Source organism: Myotis daubentonii, chromosome 4 (genome assembly GCF_963259705.1).
Source record: "Myotis daubentonii chromosome 4, mMyoDau2.1, whole genome shotgun sequence".
NCBI classification, from domain to species: domain Eukaryota; kingdom Metazoa; phylum Chordata; class Mammalia; order Chiroptera; family Vespertilionidae; genus Myotis; species Myotis daubentonii.
Window position 1 is genome coordinate 83252620 of NC_081843.1, and position 22299 is coordinate 83274918.

A 22299-nucleotide genomic window follows, 5' to 3' on the forward strand; every position below is an offset into this window, starting at 1 on the left:
GAGAACCCAAATGGAAATTGTAAATGTAAAAGAGCCAGGATAAAAAAGATAGATTCAGTTAACTGGAAAACATTGCTAAAGGAAACAATCTTTAAGATTCTTAGCTTATCTTAGAGAGACAAGGTAGAGACTTCCTTGAATCCTTCTAAGCACATAATAGGAATATAAGAAAATTTAGAAAATCATCTAATTCAGCACTAAAACCAAGGCTTCTCTAAAAATATCTTTTAAATAAAACTCTAAATGTTTCTCTAATCATTAAATTGTATTATACTCTTCTCTTCTCGGTAGGCTCTTCCCAATTCCAGTGTCAAACCTGTGGGGAGAATTCTGGTCTTTTTGACTAAGCCACTGGCTCTCTGATATGACTCTACTGAAACCTCCACCAGTCACCATTCCTTTCAAATTCTCCATGCATGTAGGCCTTCTCTCTCTCCAATGGCTTCTCGCGTCACACACACACACACACACACACACACACACACACACACACACACACACACACAGAATTCTTAGTCTTGCACTTTGTTCTAGCTACCACCTTCCTTCTCTCTCCTTCTGTCAGAGCCTAACTTCTCAAACTGTCTCTACTTGCTTTCTAAATTTTTTCACTTTGGCAAATATTCTTCAATTTATTTTTAGCTGTTACTAGATCTAATAGATATTTTTAAGTTTTCATCTTTCTTGATCTCTTGGTTGCATTTGACACTGTTGATCATTATCTTCTTAATATTTAAAAATGTCTTTAAATATATGTCACTTCTCTTGATTTTTATGATAAAATATTTTTTCTTCCTCTTTGGTGCATCATTCTTTTATCTCCTATGAAGTTGGATTTCTTTAAAGGCTTACTTCTAAACTGCCTCCTCATTTTTCCTTTCCAATCTATATAATTTCCCTAGGCAAAGGACCCACAGCTTCTGCCACTACCTGTATATAAATGACTTTTAGATTTATAACGCTAGCCCTGGCCTCTTTTTGAACTCCAAAACTATAAAGATATAATTTCAGGAATACCTTTTCTGACTCCTTAATCTAAAATAGGTCCCCAGTCCCTGGCCGGTTTGGCTCAGTGGATAGAGCGTCGGCCTGGAGACTGAAGGGTCCCAGGTTCGATTCCGGTCAAGGGCACCATCCAATAAAGGTCTTTGCAGAACTATCAAAAATATAAATAAATAAACAAACAAACAAACAAACAAACAAAAATAAAATAGGTCCCCAGTTATGTGCTCTCATAGCAACATGCATTTCTCCATTACAACATTTATTGTAGTTTGAATTTTACATATTTGTGTATGAGAGCTTGATTAATGTGTGCCACTGCCATGAGACTGTACGCTCTGTGATGGATACATTGCCTGCTATGTAGTATGCACTCAGTATCAATTGAATGAAGGAGATATTTTAATATGCTTAATAAATTAGCAATGTTTACAATCAATTTAGTTTCTAAATTCCTTATTTCTAATCTATTCTCTTTTCTTATCCTCATACTCTAAATCTATATGCATTTTAATTTTCTTTCTTGATTGGGGAGGGAAGGGGAACGGTTATAGATGGGGAGTAGGAGAGTATGTGTAAATCTGGAGATGTTCCTGAGATGTGGATGAAGTTCTCTTTCATTTGTGTCATTGTGAGGTGAAGAAAAAAGACAGCTGAGATTGCCAACTTATTATTTTTAAATAAAACAAAGTTCTAAGAAGATAGGAATAATTGAGACACATTATGCCTCTTTAGGCTAGTCAGAAACATGTGACTAAAAAAAGTTACATCTTATTCACTCTATTGTATCTACGGTGTGGTGGCCTAGTTTTAACCTCCCCTATGGGAATAAGCAATCTTTTTTGATAAGTAACATAACAGGCAGAAAGTAGAACAATCTAGTTCACTAAAATAGTGGTTTAGTTTATAACTATCTTTATACTGGTTAAGCAAAAAAAGAAAATATTAGGCACATACTTTATTCTAGTTCCATGGACATCAATAAAAACTCAGTTCACATACAATATTTACTTAAGCCTTTAAAGCATAATGCTGTGTATAATAGTCTAAATTAAAATTTTAAATGTTGCCCAATTTGTGGAAATTACCTGTATGTTATGGACTAAATGTGTCCCCCAAACTCATATGTTGAAATCCTTACCCCTGATCTGATGATATTTGGAGGTGGGGCCTTTGGGAGATGCTTAAGCCATGAGGGTTAACTCAGAAACGGGGTTAGTGCCTCTGTACAGGAGGGCCCCGAGAGCTCCCCTGCCCCTTCTAACACGTGAGGGCGCAGGGGATGGCCCTCTAGGAGCCGAGAAGCAAGCTCTCACCAGACAATGAGTGTGCCGGCACCTTGATCTTGGACTTCCCACGCTCCAGACTGTGAGACACAAATACTTGTTTAATCCACCTACGTTATTTTTGTTATAAATACCAAAGCAAACTAAGACACTGTATCTTCCACTTAAATGACTGAATATGATATAGAGGACGTTATCGTTCTAATTAAAAAATAATAAATGCAAGAAAAATATGAAGGAAATAAAACTCCAAGTCACACTTTATCATGGATAACCACGATAGCTGTTGTTAGTATTTTATGTGATTTCAATTTTGTTTTTGATGTGTGTGCATGACTTTTTTTTCCTACAAAAATAAGATTATGGTATACTTATCTCCCCACTGTGAACATTCTGCAAACCTGTATTCTTTTCTATCCTTCACAAAGGATGCAAAATAGTCTAGCAGCGGTTCTCAACCTGTGGGTCGCCAACAATGAAAATACATCCTGCATATCAGATATTTATATTACTATTCATAACAGTAGCAAAATTACAGTTATGAAGTAGCAATGAAAATAATTTTATGGTTGGGGGTCACCGCAACATGAGGAACTGTATTAAAGGGTTGCGGCATTAGAAAGGTTGAGAACCACTGGAGAGCAATGGTTCTTAATTGGGATGATTTTGCCCAAAGGGGACATTGGGCAATAACTGGAAACATTTTACTGCCATGACTGAATGACTGGGAATGTGAGTGCTATTAGTGCCTGTGCACCTAATGTATGGAGATCAGGAATGCTGTTAAACTTCTAATAAGGCACAGGCAGCACCCCACCCCCAACCAAACTGTCCCGTCCAAAGTGTCGAAAGTGACAAGATTAAGAAAATACTGCCATTTGGGACAGCATGGATGGATCTTCAGAATATTATGCTAAGTGAAGTAAGTCTGACAGAAAAAGTCAAGAACCATGATTTCACTCATATGTGGGATATAAAACTGAAAGCAATAGCCCTGGCCATGTGGTTCAGTTGGTTGGAGCATCGTCCTATACACCAAAAGGCTATATGTTTGATTCCTGGTCAGGGCACATACCTAGGTTGTGGGTTCAATCCCCATTTGGGGCATGTACAGGAAGCAATCGATTGTTGTCTCTCTCTCACACCTATGTTTTCTTTCTCTCTCCCTTTCTCTCTCTCTAAAATCAATGTAAAAAAAAAATATCCTTGGGTGAGGATTAAAAAATACATACAAAACTGACAGCAACAAATGAACAAACAAGAAAACAAACAACTCATAGACACATGCAAACAGTACAGTGGTTTCCAGAGGGAAACAGGTAGGACAGTTGTAAAGGGTAAAGGGGGTAAAATATATGGTGACAGAAGAAGATTAAATTTTAGGTGGTGGGCACATAATATTCAGATGATGTATCATAGAATTGTACACTCGAAACCTGTATAATTTTATTGACCAATGTCACCCCAATCAAATTAATGAAAAAAATAAAAGAATATGGCAGGGAAATATATTGTGAATAAATGGGTATTAAAAAAAACAAACACCTTGCTTCAGTGCACAATGTATTTTAAATGCTGCAATCAATCAATGGAAGATGAAATAAAATTTTATACTACACAGTCATTAATTGCTGAAGACACATTACTAAATCTCCACTGTACCTTTTCAATGGAGATGCATAAAGCCCCTTTTAATATTCCTAAACTTCTTTGTGATGTATTACCATTGGGTGGCTTTTGAAAAGCAAAGAAAAATCCTGGCATGGGAATGTGGTCCTATTTTTGTATAGGTACATAAAATATTCATCTGCTCTATCCCTATCCCAAGTTACATCTATTTTCCTCCCCTAGTTTTGATTTCATAGCTTTTCTACTCTGCATTTTTTAAATTTTGTTAGTAGCAAGATTTTCTTAAAAGTTTGTACAGTTTAGTTAAACTTGTAGCAGAAAGCCATCTTATACCTTTGCAACAATTCAGGGAAAGCAAGTGGTACAACTTTGATAACAGGTAATTGTCTGAGGGCACAGCATCCCTTTTAGTGAGGACTCTGATGTTTCTAGCTGCTGGTTGCCTATAATTTTCTGGGTTCATTCCCTCAGCAAAAAATTACCCCTTCAATCATATGTCACACACATTGTAAATAGTAATAACTTTATGGAGGAGGAGGAGCCTATATACTAGTATAATAACACTAGAGGCCCGGTGCACGGATTCATGTACTGGTGGAGTCCCTCGGCCTGGCTGCAGGGATCGGGCTGAAACCAGCTCTCTGACGTCCCCCAAGGAGTCCTGGATTGCGAGAGGGCAGTTCTAGAATGACGCACCCCCGAATCAGCCTCCCTGCTCTCTGGTCCTGGGTGCATCACCAGAGAACCGCAGCTGTCAAGTCATCGCAGCTCTGCAGCTCCTGCATTAAGCGTCTGCCCCCTGATGGTCAGTGTACATCATAGCTACTGGTTAAAGCGTCTGCACCCTGGTGGTCATTGTGCATCACAGCTACCAGTTGGACGGTTGAACAGTTGCTTAGGCATTTGTATCTATACTAGAGGCTCAATGCATGAAATTCGTGCAAGAGTAGGCCTTCTTTCCCCCAGCTGCTGGCACCGGCTTCCCTCTGGCATCCAGAACCCGGGCTTCCCTCCAGCCGCCAGCAGGTACCCAGGACTCAGGCTTGAATTTGATTGTTTTTATTGATATTCTTAAGTCCCCGTCTGACACTGGCCTCCCATTTAAATTAATTAAAAGACAGTTTCCCGTGATGCCAGCATTTGCAATGACTACTAATAAATCACAAGGACAAACTCTAAAAAAGTAGGAATATTACTACCTGAACCTGTTTTCAGATGGGCAGTTATATGTTGCTTTCTCTTAAGTTTGAAGACCATGTGACATTAAAGTTGTAAATACTTAATCACAAGGGAAATTAGTCAAGCACTCTGAAAGTGTTTTTACTCTTAATGTGGTATACAGGGAGATATTAGAATAAGTTTAATCAATTTATCAGTCACTGTTTTTATCAATGTTTTTTTTAAAATATATTTTATTGATTTTTTAAAGAGAGGAAGGGAGAGAGATAGGGAGTTAGAAACATCGATGAGAGAGAAACATCGATCAGCTGCCTCCCACACATCTCCTACTGGGGATGTGCCCGCAACCCAGGTACATGCCCTTGACCGGAATCGAACCTGGGACCTTTCAGTCCACAGACCGACGCTCTATCCACTGAGCCAAACCGGTTTCGGCTTTATCAATGTTTTTATATCATGTTTTTATTGTTTATATATCATGTCTTTGTTGTTGTTATATCATGTTGTTATTGTTTATTAATAAATGTATATATTATTTTCATATACATTTTACTAATTTTCTTTCATCTCTGACACTTCAATTATAGAGAAAGTGCAAATAGCAATATTAAAATATTTCTTTCAATTAATTTCCTTTCATTGTGCACAAATCTGTGCACCAGGCCACTAGTATATAGATAATATCCCTTAGAGCAATTTGAAGTTGAAATGTGTATCTCTAAAAAATGTGTTCAAATCTATTTCGTTCCTGAGTTTAGAGAGTGAAGGATACCTTTATGTTCTGATGGATGAGCAGCACTTTAGCAGTTTTGTGTAACATTTGAAAAGGCAACATCTAAAAATATATTTTGTTATTTCAGCAAACAACTGTAATCTCAAAAAAAAACATTTATCATGTTTCTCATTTTAAATGCACATTTGAGCTCTTTGAAACAATGAATTTGCAAAGTAAGCATATTCAGATAAACATAATGCTTGTTTTTAGGATGATAGTTACTTATTTATAGCTATTATAAAAAATTCATTAGCACTAGCATATCTGTAAGAGAAGGCTAACCGCTTCATGAGAGGGCACTAGGTTTCACAAGATCTTTGATTTTAAAATGTTTCTGTCTGTAAAACGAAGCCAAATTAATAATTCAGCTAGCTCTAAAATGCCAAAATCAATACAACAGCTTCTAACTCAACTATGGAATGATACTTGTTTTGAGCTAGACACATAAAAAATAGCAAGTTTTTTCAAAGAAAGGCCAGTGTTTACTAGCACACAGCAAAGTGCAACGTATAGCAAAAGCAATTACTACCAGGAGCAAAGTGAGCTGTGTATAAATGACAAATAAGAGCTGGGAACAGAATAGCCTAAAGCAATGATTCTCAAATAGTAAAGAGCACATGAATCACCTGGGAATTTACTAAAATGCAGATTCTGATTCAGAAGGCAGAGTGGGGCTGGGACGGTGTATATGCAATAAGTTCTTTGGTGATGCTGATGGTACTTGTCAATGAACCTGGCTTTGAGTAGCAAGACCTAAAGTATATTATTTACAAAGTTCCTACACCTGGGATGCTCTTGGGAGACCTTAACTCCATGAGTAAAAATAATACTCAAATCCTTTCTTTAAAAAATATTGTTATGTTTTACCGGTAGAGGAAGCAATAATAAGTACTCTGAAACCAAAATTAAACAAACAAAACACTCAGAAAACACCAATAACCATATAATCCTTCAAATCATAAAAATTTTGGCTGATATGAGTTTGGGGGAAAAAAAAACTAATCTGAATATTAAGAACATGGAGGACTCTTACAGAGAAGATGTTAAACTTCCTGGCTAAAACTGGGATGTCCACCTAAAAGATATCAATCAAGGAGATAATGATAGGGTAGCAACTGGACAGGAGCAAGGATGCAATGTTAAGCAACACATACCTACCAATTGTCATTTCGAGGAATTCATCCTGAGGAAATTACAAGACTGAAGATGTTTGCACAGAATAAGTTACATCAGCCAACAACTATGTGTTTGTTATCAAAGTGACCAAAGAAGGGGACCAGTTAAATGATGGTATATCTACAAACCATATAATCCATTTTATTTCATCCATAATGAATACTACATGGCCAATAAAATGTTGATATAGATCTGTATTTATTGACATGGGAAATTGTTTAGAGAACAGTGTCATTAAAAACAGCTACGGTATGCGCAAAATTATTCTACTTAAATATATGCAAACATAGAGATAGTAGATTCTGAGTAATTTGGAAGGCTTTTTGTACCTAAAATAAATAAATGTTATTTAGCTCAATAAAAGCAAATGAATAAATTAATACATCTTTCCTGGGCATAAATACATTGGTTTTAGTCCCCCGAATTCAGATCTTGAATAAACTACTGAATCTCTTTGTGAATCAGTTTCCTCACCTATAAAAGGGCATACTAACAGTATAACCTTTACAAGGGCTGTGGCAAGGATTAATATGTGCTAATAGAGGTAAAGTGCTTACCTGTCATATAGTAAGCATGATATAAGAGTTAGCAATTTCTGCCTTTTAAAAAAATGATTAAACTGGTCTCTTGCTGATACCCGTCTGAGATGATATCATTATGCTAGTAATTCTGCTTTGGCACCTTAGCCTACATATTAGCTCTAGGAACTGTAGAGATAACTAGCAGATGTAAAAGTCCAAATCCAAGCAACAATACCCTGAAGTGGTCTAACAGTAAGCAAGGCAGAACTCTGTACAGGGCTACCAAGCATTTTTAAATATGCAGTGAATGAATATTCATAAATTGCTGGTAAGAAGATAAAATGGTTCAATCTTTCTAGGCTACAGTTTGGTACTATGAACGTAACCAAGATCTGAACAATTCCATTCCTAGGAATTTAGATTAAGAAAAGTAGCTGTGATATTCAGAACACAAAGATTTAGATTCAAGGATGCCAGTATATATTAAAATTTGGAAACAACCTAAGTTTTCAACAAGGAGATATGGATGAGAAATATTTAATATAGTCACATAATTTTTGAGAATATTTGATGTTCTAGAATGTTAAAAAGTTGAGTACAGAATTGGAAATAAAACAGGAACTCAATGTTGTTTTAAACATTTTGAATGTAAGATGTATAGAAGAGTTTACCAGAAGTTAATATTTTAAATGATAAAAATATAATATTTAAAAGAGAATTTACACAGACACAGACAACAGTGTAGTGATACTCAGAGGAAAAGGAGGGTGGAGGTAGGTGGAGATGGGCAAAGTGGGGATAAATGGGGACAGAAAGAGACTGCTTTGGGCAATGAGTGCATGATACAATCTACAGATTCAATGCAATCCCTATCAAAATATGAATGGCATTTTTTTAACAGAACTAGAACACCAAATATTCCTAAAACTTATATGGAACCACAACAGACTCGGAATTGCCAAAGCAATCTTGAAAAAGAAGAACAAAGCTGGAGGTACTATGCTACCTGATATCTAACGATACTAAAAGGCCATAGAAATCTTTGGTACTGGCATAAAAACAGATCTGTAGATGAAAGAAACAGAATAGAGCACCCAGAAATAATCTCACACCTGTATATGGTCAGTTAATCTATGACAAAGGAGACAAGAATATGCAATGGGGTAAAGACAGTCACTTCAATAAATGGTGCTGGGAAAACTGGACAGATACATGCAAAAAAATGAAACAAGACAACCTTATCACATATAAGAATAAAATAAAAATGGATAAAATACTTAAATGTGAGACCTGAAACCATAAAAGTCTTGGAAGAAAATTAGGCAGTAAACTCTTTGAAATCACTCTTAATAACAATTTCTTGGATGTGTTTCCTCAGGCAAGGGAAAACAAAGAAAAAAATAAACCAATGGGACTACATCAAACTAAAGAGCTATTGCACAGTGAGGAAAACCATTAACAAAACTAAAAGACAAAATTACTAAATGGGAGAATATATTTGCCAATGATATATTTGATAAAGGGTTAATATCCAAAATATATAAAGAATTCATACAACTTAACACCAAAAAAATAATTAAATTGAAAAATAGGCAGAGGGCCTGAATAGACTTTTCTCCAAAGAGAATATACAGATAGCCAGTAGACATGAAAATATGCTCAGCATCACTAAAGGGAAATGCAAATTAAACCACAATGAATGAAGCCTATCAATAAATCAACAAACAGGGGTTAGCAAGATTGTGGAGAAAAAGAAAACCTCAAACACTGTTGGTGAGTTATAAAATGGTGCAACCACTGTGAAAACAATATGGAGGTTCCTTCAAAAGTTTTAAACAGAACTACCATATAACTCAGTAATTCCACTTCTGAGTATTTACCCAAGAAAATCCAAAACACTAAATCAAGAAGATATATACACTCCTATGTTCTTCAGTGCAGCATTAATAGTACATATGAAGATATAGAAGAAACCTAAGCGTCCATCGATAAACAAATGGATAAAGAAGTGCTACATATGTGCAATGGAATATTACTCAGCCATAAAAAAAGAGAAATCTTGGCATCTGCAACAACATGGATGGACCTAGAGGGTAATATGCTGAGTGAAATAAGTCAGACAAAGACAAATACCATATGATTTCACTTATATGTAGAATCTAAAAAAAATATACAAAAGAGCAACAAACTTATAGATACAAAGAAGAAACCAATTGATGGTTGCCAGATGGGAGGGTGGATGGCAGAATGGGTGAAAAAGTTCAAGGGATTAAGATGTACAAATTGCCAGTTATAAAAACAGTCATGGGGATGTAAAAGGTACAGAATAAGGAATATCATAATAACTATGTATGGTGTCAGACTGCTGCTATACTTACTGAGGGATCACTTTGTAAGCTATATAAATGCCTAATCACTAAGTTGCACATCTGAAACAAATATAATATTGTATGTCAACTGTAATTAAAAATTTAACAAAATTTTTAAAAAGATATAAATAAAGTTGAATATATTTATTTGGGTCTTTATTCAGACAGTTCACTCTGCAGCTGTAAAAATACATCTAAAAATCAAGTTATTAGGCTTCCTTACAGTAATGCATAGTGTACTATTTCTTATCTCTTAAAAGCACAATGTAGTTTAATTTTCTCAAAAGTAGTATTTTAATGCCTTTCAAGTATTTTTCTCCTTCACTAGATCTGCTTAATAAAAATTTACTGAGCTCCAAATAGGGGACAGGTAAATATATGAGTGAAAAATATCACTGCCTTCAAGGAATTCTAGTGAAAGATGCCACCAAATAATAAATGGCCTCTTGCTATGATGGCTCAGACAAGGTGTTTATACATGGACAAGGAAGAAAATGCTAAGTGACACTTGTGGGTTTTTTTTTTATGAAACAAAAACAGAACTTTGTATGTACACTACACAATGACACAAAGTTAAGTTTACTTTCTACATTTAAACTTGAAAGCATGCAGAGCAAATATATATTAAATAATTTACATTTGACCAGTGGACTTCATTACCTTTAATAAATAACTCCTCTAAATCATTTGATTTTTTAATTCTCCCCTTTGGTCTAGTAAAATCATTGTGTTTCCAAAATCTTCAATGTCACTGGAGATGATAAAATTCAGAATCAATGTGTCCAGATGGAAAGTTTGGAATAGTAATTTATGCTGTTCCGTGTTACTTGGGTGAGGGAAGGGTAACAAGTGAAATAAAAGAAAACCGATATCATATTGTCTTTCAACCTCATTTCCCAGTATTCTATACCTTTCTCACCTCCCAAGGGCTTACTAAATTTCTTATTTTACTTTCCTTTCAACAGCAGCCGTCACAATTGAAGCTTCTAATGCATGAGGCATGTGTCACTTAATCACTTAAACATCACTGCCAGGAAGGCACCCTGCACTTTTCTCTGGAGAGACACAGACCTTGAATTTGGGCAGTTGTTAATCTGTTTACCGTATATCCCATTTGTTTCATATACTAAAGAAGAGTAAATGCAGAAACTATAAAATTAGAAATATTACTTCTAGAATAAGCACTAAATAAGCCTACACCACACACACTTTTTTATACTTCAAAGAATTCTACTGATTTCCCTAATGCTATTTTAATAATTTTTTTATTATTTAACCTATTTAATTTTACTTTCTAATATTATCTTATAATGTCATTGTTTCACTAAGTGAGAAGTCTTAAAATGTTTTTTAATAGTCCACAGTATATACAGATATTTATACAGCATATGATAATTTTTTCACAAGGCAATTTAGCAATAAGTTATCAACAGCCTTAAATTCTGCATATCCTTTGATGGATCACTTTATTTCCAGAATTTATTCTAAGAAAATAATCCTGGATACACATAATAACATTAAGTATAAGGATGCCATTTAAACATGCTCAATCACTGCCTAACAAATATATTCAATAAAGACTTAAAATATATGCGTATATTTTAATATATTTTGATAATTCATTTAAAGACTATTCAATTATTTAAAACATTGCAGGAGTTTATGTACTACCATGAGAAGATATTATATAATTACTGGGAGAAAAGCAGTTTTTAAGATACAATTTGGCTTCATTTTGTAAAAAGGAATGACAAAATATAAAAAATATAGATGATAGAAAATTTATAAAGAGGTTGATAGAAATTATTACTAGTGGGATCAGAGTTTATTTTCCATTTGTCTCTTTGCTTTCTGTATTTTTTTTACAATAAGCCTGCATTTTTCCTGTATTATAGTAAAGACTAAACAGTTAAAAGTTTATCAGTATAAATCTAGTTATAGAGAATATATAAATGAATAGATATTCTACATGGACAGAAAGAGAGAAATGTTATGAGTAGTTCTTCAGGTACATGGCAAGAGATATAAACATTCAGGCTGTAAGCACAGGAAGGAATGGAAGAGTGCCCTCAGGAGAAAAGCAGAAACTCTTGCAGAAAGTGTGATGAGGTAAGCACTACCTAACTGACCATTGGTGACGCCTCAGGCGGCCTGTTCCCGGTTTGTCGTCGTTTATATAAGCCAGTCTATATGTCCTTTAAACAGTTATGCTTTTAGAGTCGTGGAAAACAAATCACACCATTCTTACATCAGGATAGCTTTAATTTTCTGTAAGTTTATAAGGACATATAGTGACTATATCCCAAGAATAAATTAAGACCCTGAAAAGTACCTTAAGAGATGAGATTACTCAATCAAAGGTTACCATTGTTATTTACCATGTTTTAAGATAATCTAAATTATTTATTGTACTAAGGCACAACCTACAGCTTGGTTACTGGTAAAGCCCATGGACTTGTCCTTAATTGGTGACTAGAATATCAGCAAGATAATATAACCTTGAACTCCCTGTGGTACTCGGCTTGGAATATTTTTTCTCCACGGGTTAACCCTGCTTCCTTCAGTACAACATCACTTCTTCAGGGACTATGTCTGGGACTCCTAAACTCCATTGCCGTATGTATTCAATCACCCCACGTCTCCCTTACTATAACATTCTTTACATTGTACAGGGGGGCCTTGACTTACGAGTTTAATTCGTTCCGTGACGGAGCTCGTAACTCCAATTATTCGTATGTCAAATCAAAAAGTGAACGAGTGAGACACGTGATGCTGGGCTGATGTTGTGGCGTTCACTGTGAGTTCGCTGCACCGACTAGCGGTGGGGTATCTGAAGCTGGCTCGTAACCCGAATTTTAGCTCGCAACTCAAAGCAGAAAATCGGCCAAGAGACGGCTCGTATCTTGAAAAACTCGTTAGTCAGGACACTCGTAAGTCAAGGCCCCACTGTATAGTATTTACCTGTTTGATATCTTCACTGATAGACTGAGCTCCATCAAGGGCAGGGGCCATGCCTGTTTTGCTCTCTGTTGTATCCCCAGTGTTTGGCACACAACATGACATAACTCAAACACTCCCTGGATGAATGGATGAGAGCTATGAATATATTTATTTGGGTCTTTATTCAGACAGTTCCCTCAGCAACTGTAAAAATACATCTAAAAATCAAGTTGTTAGGCTTCCTTACAGTAATGCATAGTGTACTATTTCTTATCTCTTAAAAGCACAATGTAGTTTAATTTTCTCAAAAGTAGTATTTTAATGCCTTTCAAGTATTTTTCTCCTTCACTAGATCTGCTTAATAAAAATTTACTGAGCTCCAAATAGGGGACAGGTAAATATATGAGTGAAAAATATCACTGCCTTCAAGGAGTTCTAGTGAAAGATGCCACCAAATAATAAACACTTTGATGACACTTTGGTTCCTTGCAGATCTGGCATGAAGATGTGGCCTTTACATAAAAGTTCATTATAGAAACAACTCTCCAAAATTTATTTTCCCACTTACCACAAGAAAAGCTACTGAGAATATGGTTCTCTACTTCAAATGTCCTTTTTATGAGAGGCTTAGGGGAGATGACTTCTCAGCAATACTAAAAATACTGGTTTCCAAAGCAACTAGTTTTTACTTCATAAATTGTGTATCTAAGTCATTTCCCTCACTGTACTGGCTGTGTAAATTTTGTGTACTAATTTCACCCATAGCTTCATCTTATTTTAGCTATTCTTGCTTATCCTCCATATTTCCTTACTTAAAAATATAACTATATATGCATTTTTGAATTCCTCCTCAAATCTTTCTAGGGACAAATCAGAAGATATAACCATATTATCCTACATAATAAAAGGCTAATGTGCAAATTGACTGAACAGAACGACCGGTCGCTATGATGCACACTGACCTCCAGGGGGCAGACACAAAAGGCAGAAGCTGCCCCCTGGAGGTCAGTGCGCTCCCCCAGGGGGAGTGCAGCTGACCCAAAAGCCGGGCTCACAGCTGGCGAGCGCAGCAGCGGTGTTGGGAGCCTCTCCAGCCTCCTCGGCAGCGCCAAGAATGACCGACTGACGACTTAGGCCCGCTCCCCATGGGCCTCTAGTTAATTAATAATATCAAACTCAGCTGAAATTATAGTAATCTTTGGCTGAGACAATTCTCCTAGTGATATGGTACTTTAACGGATAATTGAGGATGATCAATTTTCAGTTCCTACCATAAACAATTAGTATACCTCTGGTTAATTCAGCTTTGAAGTAAACATTTTAATACTGAAGGATATTTCTTAAATTGCATTTCTCTTATGCTTCTCTCCATTCCTAAATATGCTCTCTTGTTTAAAGTCCTGCCAGATTATTTGCTAGTCTACGTTCTGATCTCCTGGTTTCCAGGCAACTATCTCAGGCTCCACAGTATGCTCAGAAGAGTAATCTCTCTAAAATGTAAACCTGTTGTCAGGGCCTCTCTGTTGCCAGAAGGTCTCCTTAGCATGGACTACACGTCTGTCATTGAGTCCCCCTCCATGAGGTTACTAGTCTTTGTCTAGTCCTACTGAATTATTTGAGGTTCAAAGAAAGAACCAGGCTAATTCATGCCTCTGTACTTTTCTTCACATTGCTCTCACTACCTTGTCTAGCCAGCAAAAACCTTTCATCTTCCAAGGTAACATCTCATTTACCAGACTCAGCTCAGGCATTATGGCCCCTGTGAAACATGTTGTATATTTCTATGATTTACCATTTTTTATTATTTTACAATGTACCTCAAGTACTTATGATTAAGGTCATTATATTCTTTGGGCTCATGACCTAATTGTGTGTTTCTTTTTTCTATTCCAGTTTACACTCAATATCATTCTGTATTAGTTTCAAATATATGGCAAAGTGGCCAGACAATCCTTACCCCACAGAGTGGTCCCCCTGATATTTCCAGTGCCCACATGGCCTCTTACATAGCATTAAAATATTATTAACTATATTCCCCAGGCTGTAATTTACATCCCCATGACTATTCTGTAACCACCAACTTGCACTTCTCAATCCCTGTGAAACATTTTCTATCTTTCTCAGGTAGAACTGATCACTTCCTCTTTTGTACCCCCACTGCACCCTCTTCAGATTCCCATCATTATACTTTATTTCCACTTTTCTTGCTTTAGTATCCTACATTCTCCAAGAAAAAGATAATGTTTATACATTCCTGTACACCAGTGCCTAGCAGAATGCCTGACACATGGCAGGGTCTTACACAGCAAACCCATATTGAACTGAATTCCTCACTTGAACTACTTGTTTATTTTTTTCTGCCTAGTGCTAGGCGATTAGTCTCCTAAGAAGTATTGTGCAATATTGAGGAAAAGCAGCAACAGCAACAGGCAGGCAAATCAAATGACTTTATTTATATTCTTATTGATTTCAGAGAGGAAGGGAGAGGGAGAGAGAGATAGAAACATCAATAATGAGAGAGAATCATTGATCGGCTGCCTCCTGCATACCCTCAACTGGGGATCAAGCCCGCAACCCGGGCATGTGCCCTTGACGGGAATCGAACAGGGGACCTTTCAGTCCGCAGGCTGACTCTCTATCCACTGAGACAAACTGGCTAGGGCTCCAATGACTTTTAACACTTGTAAACTGACTTGTTCTGAGCGGCAGCATGGGATTCGGGTTCCAAGATAAAGAAGCACAGTCATGCCCTAGGGATTTGGCTCAGTGGAGAGAGCGTTGGCCCTGGAATCACGGGTTTGATTCCAGTCAGGGGCACATACCTGGGCTGCAGGCTCGATCCCCAGCCCTAGTCAGGGCCTGTGTGGGAGGCCACCAATCGATGTCTGTCTGTCTGTCTGTCTCTCTCTCTCTCTCTCTCTCTTCACTCTCTCTAAAAAAAGTCAATGGAAAAAATAGCCTTGGCTGAGGATTAACAAAAAAAACCCAAAAAACAACATTATCACAATTTGTCCATAACCTTCAAAGTAGTGTTTCTCAAACTGCAGGTTTTCACCCACTACTGAGTCAAGAAACAAAGTTAGATCTATTTAGTCCAGAAATCAATCTTTCAGGTTAAAGGAGTTCAAAGAACACTGAAAAAAGAAATTCTGACAATCATCATGTAGCCTCACGGCATAAAAAAACTATTTCTTTTTATTTTAGCCATTCTTATACATGCAGAATGTGAGAATACCTTCAAGCTTCAGGGTCAGAGCAATACTGATTCATCACTATAGTAAAAAATCAATTAAATCAATATAATTGATGGAGAAAATAAGGTATTTTGGGGGCTAGTAATCTGAATCTGTGCCAGTAACCTAATGTATATTCTTAATGGCCTATAATTAAGTCACTGCCCCTTTCTCCACAATCTGGTCTAGCAAGACCTGTTTTCCTAATTACTCCCAATTTACAGAGGGGTCATACACAAAGAATGTAACAGCTTAGCTCCAGGGGAGGTCACTGACACCACCCAGACCAGGCATTTAGATACAGTCTAAGTTCCCCATCTAACTGAGTCAGGAGCGGCTGTGGAAGCCCACCACAAAAGCCTGGTAGTTAGGAAACAGAAAACAAACAAACCGAAGGGTATAAAGGGAAAAGCCTCCTCCATATTCACTCACTCAGGATTTGGAGAAGTGACCCTGAGTCACTGTACTAGTTCATGTGAAACATCTGAAAATAAATGGGTTTATCTTGCACCTCCAAGTACTTCTGTGTATTTTTCGGTCACCTGGTAAATTCTGTATCAATTAAATTAATCTACCTTTACACGTACTCCAATTGTAACAGGGGCCGTGACCTCTGCCCCTCCCACTGCCACCTGGCCAGGTTCCCTACTGTGCTCCTCAGGCGTATTAGATCCTGCCTTGTTCACCCCAATCTTCTTGGGAAAGGGAGTCCGAGGGCAGAGAGCTGAGTCCCTCATCTGGGTCTTGGGTCCCTCCCTGACCCTAACCTGAATGGCCTCTGTGTCACTAGGCTCTTCCCCCACCTCTTACGGCCACCCCTAGTAACTATTTTCTTCTTTTCTGGACACTTTCATGCTTACTACACGCCGGCATGGCTTACCGCTGGCCTTCAACCCAGTCTCACCCGTTGAAGTGACTGTCTAAATAGCCTGGCACTCATGTGGATTCTGCCAAGCCCTGGTTACAGTGGTATGATCCCCAGGTCTGCCAACCTCCTCATTGGGTGCACCTATCTTCAGGCATGTTCTAACCCTATTAAATTCCACAAATGTAAAGGATAAAGGTATGTATTAATTTAGGCCCTCAAGGAACTATCAAAAGATCTGCAACTATTTCAAATACTATAATTTAGCTGCAGTATAGAATAAAGCTCTACTTTAAAACCTATGATCTTGATTTCCTTTACTTATGGGAAATGTTACTGAAAGGGCAAGTCATCGCGGCGCCTACGTGGGCCGGCCGCGGGCCCCATGAGGCACAGCCTGACCACACAGCTGGCGGCCTCAGGCACCGACTCCCCAGCCCAGGGCGGGAGCCCTGCGCAGGCCGCCACCCGCCCGCCGCCCCTGACCGGACCCATGCGGCGGCGGGGAGGGGCGTGTGCCCTCGCCCAAGGAGATGGAGGAGGAGGCGATCGCCAGCACCCCGGGGACAAGACGGAGGATGTGGACTTCCTGTCTGGGCTGGGACTGGTCGATCTGCTGGACCGCCGGCAACCGGACTGGCCCCTGGAGCCCGGGCTTAGCTCGCCCTTGGGGGGCGAGGACTGTGCTCTCCATCTTGCCCTGGGTCCTCCATTTTTGGGGCGGCCGCCATGTGCTCAGGAGAGTGCCTTCTTCCCAGAAGCCCAGGCCCCTGCTGGCCACGCCCAGGATTTCTCTGGACTAGCCAATGATAATCAAGGGAAGTGCACGCCATCAATATGACCACATCCTGTGTAACAAGACCCGACTCGCGCCTGGCCAATTGGCGGGGCCCACAGTCCCCTCCCCTGCCCTTACTATAAAACCCACAATCCCATCAGGCCTCTCTCTCTCGGCCACTGGGCTACCGTTGCATCGGTGAGTGTGGTCGGGGAGCCGAACTAGTTCGAAATGAAGGACTCTTTGCTTTTGCATCGGACTGACGGGCTCCCTGGGGGTCCTGGGAACCTTGAAATCTGGGCACAACAGTTACTAATTGTTATTTGCATAAAAAAGTATTTTTACACAGACATATATACATGCACATATATATTTATATGTTTTTGATTTCACAAAGATTAACTGGCCTTTAAGAGTACTTCTAAGATTTATTTCTGAACAATTAATTTTATGCAAATTTCATCTTTCTCTGATTCCTGTTTTATAGATTGCTGAATATTTTTTTTTATCTTATCTGAGCATATGTTGTATTGAGTTTAGAAGGAGAGGAAGGGAGAGAGAAAGAAACATCAATAGGTTGCCTGCCATACACGCCCTGAAAGTATCGAACCCACAACTTAGGTATGTACCCTGACCGGGAATCAAACCCACAAACTTTTTGGTGTACTGGATGACGCTCCAACCAACTGAGCCACCCGGCTGGGGCTACATTGCTGAATATGTTTATTTTAATGAGCTGAAGCATTCACTGATCCGCAATTAAACAACAACAAGTTTACATCATTCAGTTATCCAAATTTTACCTTTCAAATCAAAAGTCACCTTAGTTTTACAACTTTTTAGATACTTTTCAGAAAGAAAAAAAAACTCAGGTCTGATAAAACTATAAAATATGAAAACAAGCCTAATATAGGCACATATCCTAATAAATGCTAAAAATATGATAAAACAAGTTTTATTTGAAAGTAAAATTTGAAAAGGTACTTATTCTTAACATGCTTTGCTTCTTTAACAGCAAGAATAAACATATGTGATGAGAAATGAACAAAGTAAATCATTATTTACACAATACATAAAAAACCCCAAAGTAAATATTTTATAAAATTAGAACATGAGAAACATGTGGGCAGACAGGAACTCTTATATATACCAGTATATGCTAATTGATACATAAAGAAATGCAAATGCAGGAAAGTAGCCTTAAAAAGAAAAACTTACATCAACATCTCTAAATATCAGCAACTCAAAGGAAGACACTCAGGAGCAGTCAGCAGAGGAGTGACATCCTGTTAAATGAGGCTGCCTGGCACCAGCCCAGCAGAATCACGTTGCTAAGTGCCAGTCTGTGTGTGTGTTAGGGTGGGGGGAGTGGTGGTTGGATTAAAAAAAGAAATGGATAATAAATCTATAGACAAAATAATCTCTTATAGACTATTATTTAGAAATTGTTTTGATGTCAATAACAATAATATTCCTTTCAATATGTCACAGTTGAACTATTATTCAATTACAACATATTGTTAAAGTATACATTTCATTTTTGTGATTATTTTAAAACATTAACAAAAGTGTTCTTGCCAATGCTACCACTTACTTGCTAAATGACTCACATTAAAATAATTTACCTCTCTAAGCCTCAGTCTCCTTGTCTATAAAATAAGCATACCTATATGAAAGGGTTGTTGTACAAATTAGAAATAATATGTCAAAAGTACCTAGTAGTCTTCTTTTTAATCACACAGCTAATAAACAGCAGTTTCAGAATTTAGGGTTTTGAAAGTAATAAAAAACAAAATTATTATCATTACTTCAAGTACCATTCTCTTAGTACTGGCTTTGAAAGACAGAACTTTATTTTTGGAATTTCCTTTATAATAAAACTGAGTAAATATTCCATTTGAGAAGGCCCTCCCTCCCACTTCAACATGCATGCACTCAACTATACTTGTTCTTAGTTATGTTATTTTTCATGATTAGAGCACTTAAGATCCATGAGTGATCTTCAACAAACTATTCCAATTCAGTCATGAAAGAAAAGGAGGAGGAGGAAATTAGAAATCACTTTATATCACATTCAACAAACAATTACTAACTGCCTACCTGATAGCTGGACTTGTGAAGTATTAGGATGAAAGACACACAGGCCCTGCCTTGTAGAGGCCCACAGTCTAGCCAGGGCATGCACACCAATCTTACAGTGTGTTACATGTTACAATCAGCTGGCTTATGGTGGGGTGCAGAGCAGATTTTTGTGGATGACCTGCTGCTCTCCCATACTGCCGACATTATTGGCATAAAGTTCATATATGATTCAACCTTGCCTCTGCTTAACTGGCTCAAGTAGTGACAGGCAGCCTGGACCCCTTGGTTGTCAGGTTACAGTTTGAGGAAGAAGATTTACTGGCTTATATCATTTCACTCCCCTCTGCCAGCACCCCACTCCACCCTGTAGCACAAGATTTGCTGTTGATTTTATTCTAAATTTAGAGGATATGCCTATTTCCAGAAAATTGTACATGCCACCTGAAAGGGAAAACCAGAACAGATGGAGTATCTATAGCTCCTTCAAAGTCATTTATCGCAGGCAGCGATACCTCTAACAAACAGAATAAATATCCCTGAAAGGCAGCTTAGTAAAAGCACTAGCAGAGTCTTAGCTGATCACAGCAAGAGAAAGCCTTACTATGATTTGTAAGCTCTTTTTCACAAAGCACATCTCACTCTTTTTAATCTCTCAAGAGACTAAAAATATGCTCTTCCATATTCTACCCAGTACATGAAATTCTTTAGTGGAAAAAAATGATTTTGACTGTTTTGCTACAAGAGAAAATTTGGTGCCCTCTGGTGTTGGAAAACAAGATGATCCATGTCACCTTTACAAACTAGCACTCCATAGAGTCTCTTAAAAGACATGTATTCTGCCCTGGCTAGTGTGGTTCAGTTGGTTTGAATGTTGTCCTGTACACTGAAAGGTCATGGGTTAGATTCCCAGTCAGAGCACATACTGAGGTTGTGGGTTCAAATCACGATCCCCAACCGATCTCTCTCTCTTTTTGTCTGTCTGTCTCTCTCTCCTCCCCCCCCCCCGCCCCCCTCTTCCTTTCCCTCTCTCCAAAAATCAATGAACATGTCCTCTGGTGAGGATTTTAAAAGTGTAGAATTTTGGAGCAGGATAGCACATTCCAGAGCAGCACAGATATATATATATATATATATATATATATATATATATATATATATACTGGAAAGTTTTGCTCATGGATTATTACTCAATTTTATTTTGATGAAGTTTTATAAAAGCACTAGAGGCCCAGTGCACTGGGGGGGGGGGGTCCCTCAGCCTGGCCTGCACTCTCTCACAGTCCAGGACCTCTTGGGAGATGTCCGACTGCTGGCTTAGGCCTGCTCATCCCTGAGGGGACCTTAGCGCTGCAGGAGACGCTCCTGCCACTGCCTCTGCGCTTGTCAGCTGTGAGCCCTGCTTCTGGCTGAGCGGCGCTCCCCCTGTGGGAGCGCACTGACCACCAGGGCACAGCTCCTACATTGAGCGTCTGCCCCCTGGTGGTCAGTGTGCGTCAGAGAGACCGGTCATTCTGCTGTTTGGTCAATTTGCATTTTAGGGTTTTATTATATAGGGCGACTGTTAAAAAATGGAGCCTTTTAGGTAAAAGAATACCTGCTATACCATCTATTGATGCTTGCCACTTCACAACCAGAATAACAAAGATGAATGATCTAAGATTTTGTAGCAAAAGTAATGAATAAAAAGGGAATGACATTATTGGGGTAGTATGATTTATAATTGACTCTTCAATGTATTATAAGATATTGGAGACAATATGAAATGAAATAAAACAGAAGGGAACAGCTGTGATAATACTATCCACCTGAAGAACTAAAATATAACCAATAGAGTTGGAGCCCCCAACACAGTACCCCAGTTCATATTCTCCCTCCCCATCTTGGGTAACCACTCAATTGATCTGTAATGGTATTTCTCAGCTTTCTATACTTTCTCTAGCACTGTTATATTGCTTCTAAAACTGAATATTAACTCTAAAATATTACTTTATAAAAGAAAGCTCAAGTGACAGCAATTACAATTGGTCATGCAGAGTGAGGGCGAGGATTCCAACTACACCTTCCCAGTTGGGGGGCACATGGAAGCTGATATTGTGAGGTTCCCATGTGTGAGAAGAGTAAACAAGAATAACATCTCAGCATCAGTTTTAAGGAGGTTTGAACAGGACATGAAGGCACTGCCAGCAAGTGACTGTGATTTTTAAACCCTGTAAGGGCTGAAATGGGGCAATGAGGGAGACAACAGGTGGGCAGTGACTACCTTGGTTAATGAGGTCCATGAAGCCAAATGGGAAGGTTTAGAATGCAAATCAGGCACAGTCCTTCCAGAGCACACAAGGCTGAGAGAGCTGAAGGCACAGCCTAGTGCTAACTGTCACACCCAGGGGCACTAAGCCCCGTCCTAGGTGATCAGCTCCAGTTCTCTGTCTCTCTGGGTCTAGCTTACTGATGACTGTTTTTCCCT

At 38.2% G+C, this 22299-nt stretch overlaps 1 protein-coding gene across 6 annotated transcripts in view; it reads right to left on the minus strand.

The window, feature by feature from the left end:
- RNF180 (ring finger protein 180) overlaps window positions 1–22299 on the minus strand; it is a 91965-nt gene that overhangs the window by 33169 nt on the left and 36497 nt on the right. Inside the window, exon 5 of one of the 6 annotated variants that reach the window (XR_009452670.1) lies at window positions 18972–19096. The exons of the other annotated variants lie outside the window; for them this stretch is intronic. The gene's annotated coding sequence lies outside the window, so the exon portion shown is untranslated. The remainder of the gene's footprint in view (window positions 1–18971; window positions 19097–22299) is intronic. 6 annotated transcript variants of the gene reach the window in all.